The sequence below is a fragment of the Castor canadensis genome, chromosome X, assembly GCF_047511655.1.
Source record: "Castor canadensis chromosome X, mCasCan1.hap1v2, whole genome shotgun sequence".
Taxonomy (NCBI): Eukaryota; Metazoa; Chordata; class Mammalia; order Rodentia; family Castoridae; genus Castor; species Castor canadensis.
This window is the reverse complement of record NC_133405.1, coordinates 102397871-102407919: the sequence shown is the minus strand read 5'-3', so window position 1 is coordinate 102407919 and position 10049 is coordinate 102397871.

The window sequence follows — 10049 nt, the reverse complement described above, 5'->3', positions numbered from 1 at the left end:
GGGTAATGAATCCTGCCAGATGTTATCACTACTGTTCACAGAGGTCAGAGGTCTTACAGGTTAGCCCCCAAGGACTGTTAAACCACCCATCCCAGATGTCAGTTATATCTCATGTCTTACCAGGCAGGAGAGATGATTGACAAATGTGGAAAACCTGATGGGATACAGGCCAGTCCTTCAATAATCTCAAACCAGTCCACACTTTTGGTGGGCAGAGCCTACTGCGGAGGACCTTTACTTGAGACTCTCTCAAGTAACTGGGCAGGCACCTGTGCTTTGGTGCAGTTGGCAATCATTTTCACCCTAGCATTTAGATCCCCAGCCCATGCCACAACACCTAGGAAAAGGAGGGACATAGGTATAGACATTTCAGCCAGCCACAGAGGCTCCTTGGGTCCCCCATTTTTATATTGATTCCATTGAGGTTCTTAGAGGTGGGCCAAATGAATTTAAAGCCAGAAATCAAATTACAGCACTATTTGAATCACTACTCTTTTGGTGGTCCACCATAAATAAAAATGTCTATTGGATTAATTATATTTACTACAACCAACAAAGGTTTGTTAACTATACCAGGGAAGCTGGTATATTCAAAGGAATAGCAGAGCAATTGGGACCAACTAGTCAGATGGCTTGGGAGAACAGGCTACCATTAGACATGATGTTGGCTGAAAAGGGAGGGGTTTGCATAATGATTGGAGTTTTGTGTTTTACATATATATCAAATAATACAACCTCCAATGGAACTATTAGTAAGGCCCTACAGGGATAAACTACCCTATCCAATGAGCTAGTATGATCGGTATAAATGATCCCTTCACTAACTTATTGGAGAAATGGTTTGGGAGGTGGAAGGGCTGAATGATCTCAATCTTAACCTCCTTGATCCTAGTGGCCAGAGCTTTAATTTTAGTAGGATGTTACATAATTCCTTGTGTCCGAGGACTAACACAGTGGTTAATTGAGAGAGCCCTCCCCAAACAATTACCCCCTCTCTACCCAAATAATTTGTTCCTAATAAAAGCACAGAAGCATGAGAGCCAATGGCTCCTAAATGAGTTTGAAGAAAAGAATTTAAATTAAAAGAGGGGGAAATTGTAAGAAAAACAATCTTTTCTATCAAATTATATGTCACCCTCTTAGATTACTTAAAATTCCTCAGGTCGCCATCTTAGGTGACTTGCATTGTTTAAAGGGTTCCTGCTTCTTCTGGATTCTTGTACAGTCCCGTTGCCCATGAAATTGCCCCCCAAATTACATGCCCCAACCCATCCCCTAAGCCTTTTAGCCAATGGAGAAAGATTGTGTGCACTTGACCTGGACAAATCCCAAGGGAGGGGCAGGTACAACTGCGTCAGGGATATAAGGAGAAGCCACTGTCAGCCATTTTGTGCTCGTGTCTGCTTAGCTAGAGTGAGTACATGTTTGCACCCTTTTGATCAAAAGAAATTGCCTTGTCAAGATTTTCTGTCTTTCGTGTGTCTGCTTTTGGCACTGGAGGGTCTTTAATTCCAACAAAGGCTCAGTCTGCTTTCCATAGGAAGGAAGCTAATTAGTCAAGAGACAAGGTAGTAGAGAAAGAACTTTATTATGATAAACTGGCCGATTAACAGATGGCAGCTGTCATCCTTACAACCATCTTGGCTAACAACCACAGTCGAGATGCTTACATAGGAAAGTTAAGGAAGTGTATTTTTAGTCACAGATGGATGGGTGCTGGAGTGACCTCCAACCTTGCAGTGGTCCATTTCTTCAATGCACATTCTAATGTTATCTAAAGATCACCAGATGTTCTGGGTTCCTAAAATCTAAAGAAAGATTACTGATTAGGCGGTCTTATGATCCATGTTTCTCCTATTTTGTTTATCTGGAATAGCTCATTCTAGCAAGTAAGATCATAATCTTTTAGGTGAATTTTTTCTTTAGAATTTAGAACAAGGGACAAAGACAAAGAAAACAAAAAACAAGCTTGCTTTGCAATTTGCAAAGGAGGAATTAACCCATTAGGCAGTTTCAGTCTGACAATAAACAGACTAAATAGGAGAAAAGACACAGAAATTTGTTACATGCACCAAAGCAATCACATAGTATAATTACCCACTAGCTTAATAGTATTCAGAAGCTTATATGTTCCTTTTCTATAGGGGAAGGTGAGAATAAAAAATGTAGACAATTTTGAGTACTTATAAATGATTACTAGTGAAATGAATGGTCCTAGGGACAGAAATTAGCTTATTTATTCATGCAGTCTCTTTGGAATTTGAATGAGCCCAAGGGACAGACATTATTTTGTAATAAACTCCATCCAGGTGTGCTTATATTCCTCAATCTTCTTTTCTACCACAGATCATGAGATTTCAGAGCAGAAATGGAAGGCAATTGTTTTCCCTTTTAGGGTCTTAGCTTAATGCAAATAGGGAAATTCCAGAGATAGCTCTTTCCTGTGCTTAGGGAGGAGAAGGAAGATAAGGTGAGAGGGACCTTCAATCTGAGTAACGTCCAAAGTCTTTTGGCATGTCAAAGTTCCATTCATTGGGGGTTCATTTTTCTGAGCCCCAGCACTAATAAAAACTGGTTTTCTCTAACCACCACCCACCACTTTGTCATTCTTTTAAATCTTTCCAATGTGGTAGTTTGAAAAATACCTCATTTTATTTTGTATCTCTTTAGGAGAATAGTAGTTTTTTTACTTCTCATCTTATATAACATTTGAATTTATTATAATGAATAAGTATTATTTTTGAGAAGTTATAAAAGATTTTTCAAAAAGTACTACAGGGCTAAGAGCATGGCTCAAGTGGTAGAATACTTAGCTAGCAAACTTGAAGCTCTGATTTAAAACCCTAGTACCAACAAAAAAAGTCAAAATGAAAAACTTAAGCCTCACTTACATTAAATGTAAATGATCTAATTACACTAATTGGAAGACAGAGATTTGTAGAGTGGATTATAACACAACTATGAAACCCCACTTTGAATGCAACAAAGGCAGATGGAAAGTAAAAGAATAAAAAATACATATCACACAAACATTAATCAAAAGAAAGCAAGGTTGGCTGTATTAATATTAGACAAAGTAGTCTTCAGAGCAAAGAAAATTACTGTGGCCAGAGAGGAATTTTATATAATTATAAAAAAATCAATCTATCAAAAAGACACATTGATTCTAAACCTATGTACAAACCAATAGAGCTGCAAAACATATGAACCAAAACTAATATACAGAGTGTGTGTTCTCCCACCACAGTGGAACCAAAACAGAGACCATTAAGAGAAGGATAAAAGGAAAATATCTGCAGGGCCTATTGGTACACAAATGTAATCCCAGCACTTGGAAGGCAGAGATAGGAAGATGGAGAGTCTGAGGCCAGCTTGGGCTACATAGCAATACTTTGCCTTTAAAAAAAAAAAAGCAAGAGAATGGTTGAAGTGGTAGAGCACTTGCTTAGCAAGTGGGAGGCCCTGAGTTCAAACCCCAGCACTGCCAAAATCAAATCAAAACAAAACAAAAAAACAAGGAAAATATCCAAAATGAGGTAGAACAAGGACCTTCATGGGGACAAGATACAAATAGATTTTCTGGACTGAGTCAAAAACCTGTTACCCACTAGAGTGGGTCTTGTCAACAATATATGGAATGTTCCCATCTCTTATCGCTTGTCCCCTTTCTCCTACTCTTATCAAATGAATGAAAATGACCAGCAACTGGATGAAAGGATCTATTTCTTCCTCTAATTGGAGGCTGTCTCCCTTCTCTTTTCCTTCTCTCTCTCTCTCTCTCCTCTTTCTTTCTCTCTCATTCTCTCTTTTTGAGACAGGATCTTGATAGGTTATCCAAGCCGGTCTCAAACTCATGAAACTCATGATCCTCCTGTCTCTGAGTGCTGGGATCACAGTCTTGACCCACCCTGCCCTGCCTTCAATTAAAGCTCTTGCCTGGAAAGTTCACCTTCTCTTCACCTAGTATTACTTCCATTATTACTGAGCAAAATTTCCCTCAGATCTGAAGCACTTAAAAACAAAAGAGCACACTCTTAATAACATACTAATCAAGGAGAAAGTCTCAAAGAAAGTTAAAAAATACATTTGAGTATTTTTGAGTATATAAAAATGTAACATCAAAATTTGTGAGATGCTGTGAAAGCAATACTAAGAAGCAATTTTTTTTTTGCATTAAAAAAAGAGGAAAAGTCTCAAATCAATCACCTAATCTTTAAAAACTACATAAGGGCTGAGGGCATGGCTCAGGGGTAAACCACTTGCCTAGCATGAGGAAATCCTTGGTTTAGACCTGCAGAACCAAAAGAAAACCAGAAGCAAAAAGAGATAACAACAATGACAGCAGCAGAAAAAAAAAAGAAAAAAAAACCCCCAAAGAAGCTGGACATGGTATCACATGCCTGCTGGCACGTAGTTCCAGCTACTGGGTGTTAGACTAAAAAAGGCGCAGAAGGATAGGCAGCACAGGCTTTACTGGGGAGAAGAAACCCATGGAAGGGGGTCTCCAACAAGAGAGCTGGAGCCCACTGTCACTTCAGATTAGGGGTAGAGATAGGAGGATACGGGGAAAGTGCCAGGAAACTGGTCAGGCCAAGAAAACTTTTGTGATTGGCTTGTTGCTAAGGGTAGGTAAGGGAGATAACTGGTGATTAGGTCAGTCTGTTGCTCAACCAACTCTTGCCTCCCCCGCCCCCAGGTATGATCTTTCCAGTAAGTGGTGGGGTGTTTCCAGTAAGCTGCCCGTGAGAGGGAGGAGGTATAGTCTTAACATGGCAGTCCTTACGTTCACCCCAACACTAGGGAGGCAGAGGCAGGAGAGTTGTGAAACCAGAGTTTAGGCCTCAGGCCCAACTTTATGGGTTCCACATGTCAAGTCTAACCACTCAACCCAATTGCCAAATAAAGAGACATGGTAAAGGGCAGAGAAAGAAGATTTATTATAGGGCATAGGCAGGCAGCTCAGGAACTGGCAGAGTAAGCCCTTCAGCCCATCTCCTGGGTTTAGATAGAAAAAGAATTAGGGTAGGGGGTGAGAGGTATGCATAGTTTCACAGTCCCAGTCACTGGAGTGGTATGGCCTGGTTGATCAGTATCTTAGTCCTGGTTTGGTGAGGTGTTCCAGATAAGTTGTTATCGCTGTCATCACTTGAGAGAAGCATTCTGGTCAGAATAGCAAGTCATTGCTGTCTGGTGGGTGGACTGTCCTGAGAGGCTCTGCTGTTCCTTTCATTGTGGGCAGTTTCCTTTATCTGTCTTTGTAAAGATGTTATCCATTAGTCCTGTCTTTTCTGGATTCCAAGATGGCTGCAAAGTGAATGGCTCAAAGACAGATACAAAATGGAGGCAGGGATGGCCAAGCTTTTCTCTTGCTTTTAGTTAATCGGTGAGCCCAAGAAAGGAGTCAGTGCTTTTCAGCAAAAGCAGTTTAAGTATCTGTTAAGGATCTGGAAGCCAGCCTGGACTACATAGCAAGACTCCATTTCAAAAATAAATAAGAGCAAAATAACCCTTGAAAAAGGCAGAAGGAAGACACATAGAAATAAAAGCATAAATCAATGAAATTGAAAACAGAAAAACAATAAAGAAAAATCAATAAACAGGGAGCAAAAAAGCAATGAACTCCACAAGTCTCTAGCAAGACTGACAAAGCACAAAGAAGAGAAGGCACCAATTACTAATACCAGAAGTGAAACAGGCTATGGCTACAGACTCTGCAGACATTAAAAGGATCGTAAGAGAATACAATCAACAACTCTACACACATAAATTCAATAAATTAGATGAAATGGACCAATTCCTTAAAAAGTACAATTACAGAAACTTACCCAATATGAAGTAGATAAGTTGAGTAACCCTCTATTACAGAAATTTAATTTGCAACTTCAAAACTCCCAAGAAAGTAGTCCCCAGGTCCATATGAATTCTACTGAACATGAATTCCAGGTGAATTCTATCAAACAACTAGAAAAGAATTAACACCAAATCTACAAAATCTTTCCCAAAAAATAGAAGGTGAAACATTTCCCAACTAATTTTATTTGGCCAATATTATCAGAGAAGAAGAAACCAAAACCAGAAAAAAAAAAGTTTCAGACTACAACCTTCAGCACAAAACTACTTTATGAAATGTTTGCAAATAGAATTGAGCAACAAATAAAATATCATGAACATATGAAACATCAGAACAAAGGAGATTTGTTTCAGAGATGCAAAGCTGGATCCAAATTTGAAAATTAACCCGCACAAACCACCATATTAACAGATTAGAGAAGAAAAATAATATGATCAAATTGTGAGAAAGCAGTCTTTTCTATCAAAGTGTGTGTCGCCATTTTAATTACTTGCATTGTCTGTAGTTCTGGGTTCTTCTTCCAGATTCTTGCTAAGCCCCTTTGCCATGAAAATTGTCCTCCATGCTGTGTATCTTAACCCTTCCCCTGAGTTAGTATAGAATTTGAGCCAATTGAGAAGATTGTGAACTTTTGATCTGGCCCAATCCAGGTCAAGAGGCAGGGTCAGTTGTACCAGGAACATAAGGAGGGACAGATTGCCTTGCCCCTTTGTGCGTGCTGTGCCATGTGCCCGTGCACCCTTCTGCAGAAGTAAATTTTGCCTTGCCCAGACAATTCTCCATTTCTGTGTCTTCAATTGTGACTTCAGGGGTCTTATTTCTAACAATATCAGTATTTGACAAAATTCAACACCCAGGAGTTTTTGCCAGTTTTTTTTTTCCAATTACTTTGATGAAAGCACTGAATTTAGAATTTCCTTGCTCTACCATTTTCAGTGACATCCTTCCCTCTGAAGCTCAAGTATGATATCCCTGCCTTTGAGCAAGGAGCCTGCAGAAGACAGAGGATTTGGGGGTCGGTGGTCTGCTCAGTCCAGCAGACCCCTGCCTGCCTCTTCATTGGAGTGGCCTGCTTCAAGGTGGGCTTGACTTCAGAGGATGTGACCTTGGAAGAGGGGAACATTCATGAGAGGGAAGGCTTCAGACCATGTTCAGGCAGCCAGAGGATCGCCTGGCCTAGCGACTCCCCAGAGGAGAATGCCCAGGCAGAATTGGGAAGAACCACCCCTTGGCCTCTTTTTCCTTCTCCATTACTATCAACACCATCTACTCTTTGTCTGAGAACAGTGGTGAACTGAAGTCCCAGTCAACCCTGGAAGCAGACATCCACAGTGCTCACAAAGTCAAGGTGAACCAAAAGGCTGATGTGAAAGCTGGGCTGTCCTCTTGTGCCCAGGCCAAGCCATTGGTCTGGCCCAAGCTGCTCATGAGCCAAGCAGAGTTGCAGAATCAAGAGAAGGTAGATACAAGCTGGAGGTATGACTCATACAGTAGGGTGCCTGGCTAAGAGTGTGAGGTCCTGAGTTCAAACACCAGTACTACAAAAAGAAAACATCTATCAGCTGGAGCTAGTGGTTGTAATCCTACCTACTTGGCAGGCCGAGATTGGGAGGATCACCATTCAAGACCAGCCCAGGCAAATAGCTCGTGAGACTCTATCTCCAAAATAAAATGACAAGAGCAAAATTGGACTGGAGACGTGGCTCAAGTGGTACAGTACCTGCTTTGGAAGTGCAAAGCCCTGAGTTCAAACCCAAGTCTCACCAAAAAAAAAAAAAGAAAAGAAAAAAGAGACGGTAAACACCACTACCCCCTTTTTTTCCCCTCAGTGCTGGCGATCACAGCCAGGACCTTGATGGACATCAGCTTTTTATGACACCTACTGGGACTCACAGACTAACACTGCGGGGATACTCATGAGCTCCAAACGTTACCGGTGGATGGTCTCAGAAGACCCTGGTCCAAAAGATCTCAGGTCCTTGCATCTCTGAAAGCATTGGGCAGAGACACAGATTGCAAAGTAGTAGCAAAGTTTTATAGAAAGGAAAGGAAAGTATAGGCACTGCAGAAGAAAGCAGAGGGTTCTAGCCAATCTTTGTTCAAAGGGCAATTTATAAGTTGTAAGGGCAAACAGTGGGAAAAAATCTGGTGGTTTTTGTAGGAGGGACCAGGGTAATTGGCAGGTTTGACTGACAAGGTCTGTTACATAACATGGGGCACTCTGTGCATGTGCTTATGCTAATTCCCAGGTTTTTAGCTGTATGTATGATATGTAAGTAGAGGGCTTTACCTGAGAGAGCCAATTGAGAACAGATTTCCTTTTACTGAGCATGTGCCATTTTCTAGTCTGAACTAGCTAGAAGACTCTCTTGTCTTTTGAGGGAACTTATATCTGCAAAGGAATTTACAGTTGAAAGGAATTTGTATCTGCAATCCTAAGTATAAAATGACCATTAAAAGGGATGTTCCCCTGGACTCCAGTGGCTCATACTTATAATCCTAGCTACTCGGGAGGCAGAAATTAGGAGGATCAGGGTTCAAAACCAGCCTAGGCAAATAGTTTGCAAGACCCTATCTGGAAAATATCCAACACAAAAAAGGACAGGGGAGTGGCTCAAGTGGTGGAGTGCCTGCCCAGCAAATCTGAGGTACAGAGTTCAAATCCTAGTACTGGCAAAAAAAGAGGGGGTGGTAGAATGTCCTAGGATGGTACTGGGTGGGGACAAGGAGAAGTTCAGCATGGAGTGACCTTTTGCTGAGGAAGGTCAATCCCACGGTGGGTGTTTTACTTCCCTGTTACTAGCCTGCCTCATAAGGGTGAGGATTTAGATCTCCCCCACCACCCCTACCCCCTCAGAGTCCCAACAGGGATCTAGGAGAGGCTCAGCTGATATCAACACCTTCCAGGCTGCTACTCTTCCATGTCCCACAAAGAAGAACTAAGAAGGGCAAGCTGCATCCTATGTGACAGGTAGGGCCTACCAGAAGGTCAAGGACAGAGATCTGTTTCCCAGTAGGCATGGAGGTACAAGTGCTGCAGGAGCTAGACAGTGGGTGGTGGTATGTGAGGTTTTGGGAGCCAGGGGCTGGGTCCTCTCCCACTATTTGATACTGGACAAGAATCAACATCTTGACCACTCTGTCAAAGAGCCAGATGCAGTAATGGCCAAAAATAGGCAGAATGCGGACATGTCAGATGGCCTGTAAAAGATAGAGAAATGAACTCCAACAACCAGAGTAAGAGGGCCACTTTGCCCATTGCCTCCAAGCCCCCTACCCCCTCATCCCTGATGAGTCCCCAAGCACTGCAGCAGGGAAGGTGACAAATGGCACACAGCAGGTAGCAGTTAGGCTAATGTTAGTATCAGTGTTTGTGTCCCTATGACACAAACAAGTTTCTCACAGCTACTGACAGCCTCCAAGGTATCCGTGTGAACTCTTTCTTCAGCATTGCTTGCTTAGTGGCCACCGAGGCCAAGGGCCACCTGGCTTAGACTCACCCCTGCTGCTAACCCAGCACGATGGCACCTGTGCTCCTTAAGCCCATAGAGAAGTTCCAGCTCATCCACACAACCTCAAAGGCATGTAGATTGCTTTTGTAGCCTTTGGGGGAGAAAGAGATGGTATGTTTCTAGGAGACAGTGCCCACGGAAGTTTTTGGAGGAGAACCCCTATGGCTGGCATTACTGCCAGGGCCTGGGTGGGGTGAAGCCCTTCAAAGCCTGGTACCTTCCAACTACCTTGAGAAAAAGAAGTAAAAGAAGGTGTGGGGGCCCTTCCACCCTCAGTGCACCTCTACAGCTGTCTACTGGATGAGTGGTGATATGCAGACAAAACGGACAAGATGGTAGGAAGTAGGGATGCACAACATTGAACCCTGAAGAAAAGAATGTCATGACCTCAATTCAATCCCCCTCCAAGGCTGTCTCTTAGCAGGAAGCTAGGGCAGAGTGGGGGCCCACATTGAGTAAGAAAGGTCATGGAGAAGGGAGTGTAGGCCTGGCACACAGATGGAAAACTGAGATCCTTGTGTGCCATTTGGTGACTTCACTCATGGACTAGTGCCACTTGGGATAGGCCATGTCAAAGCTCCATCATGCCTTTGCTGCTGGAGGTAAGCTTTGTATTGTCCTAACTGGTATCTGTCCATTGGTCTGCTTTTTGCAGGACTGCTGTCACTTGCTGCAGATGGTTGCAT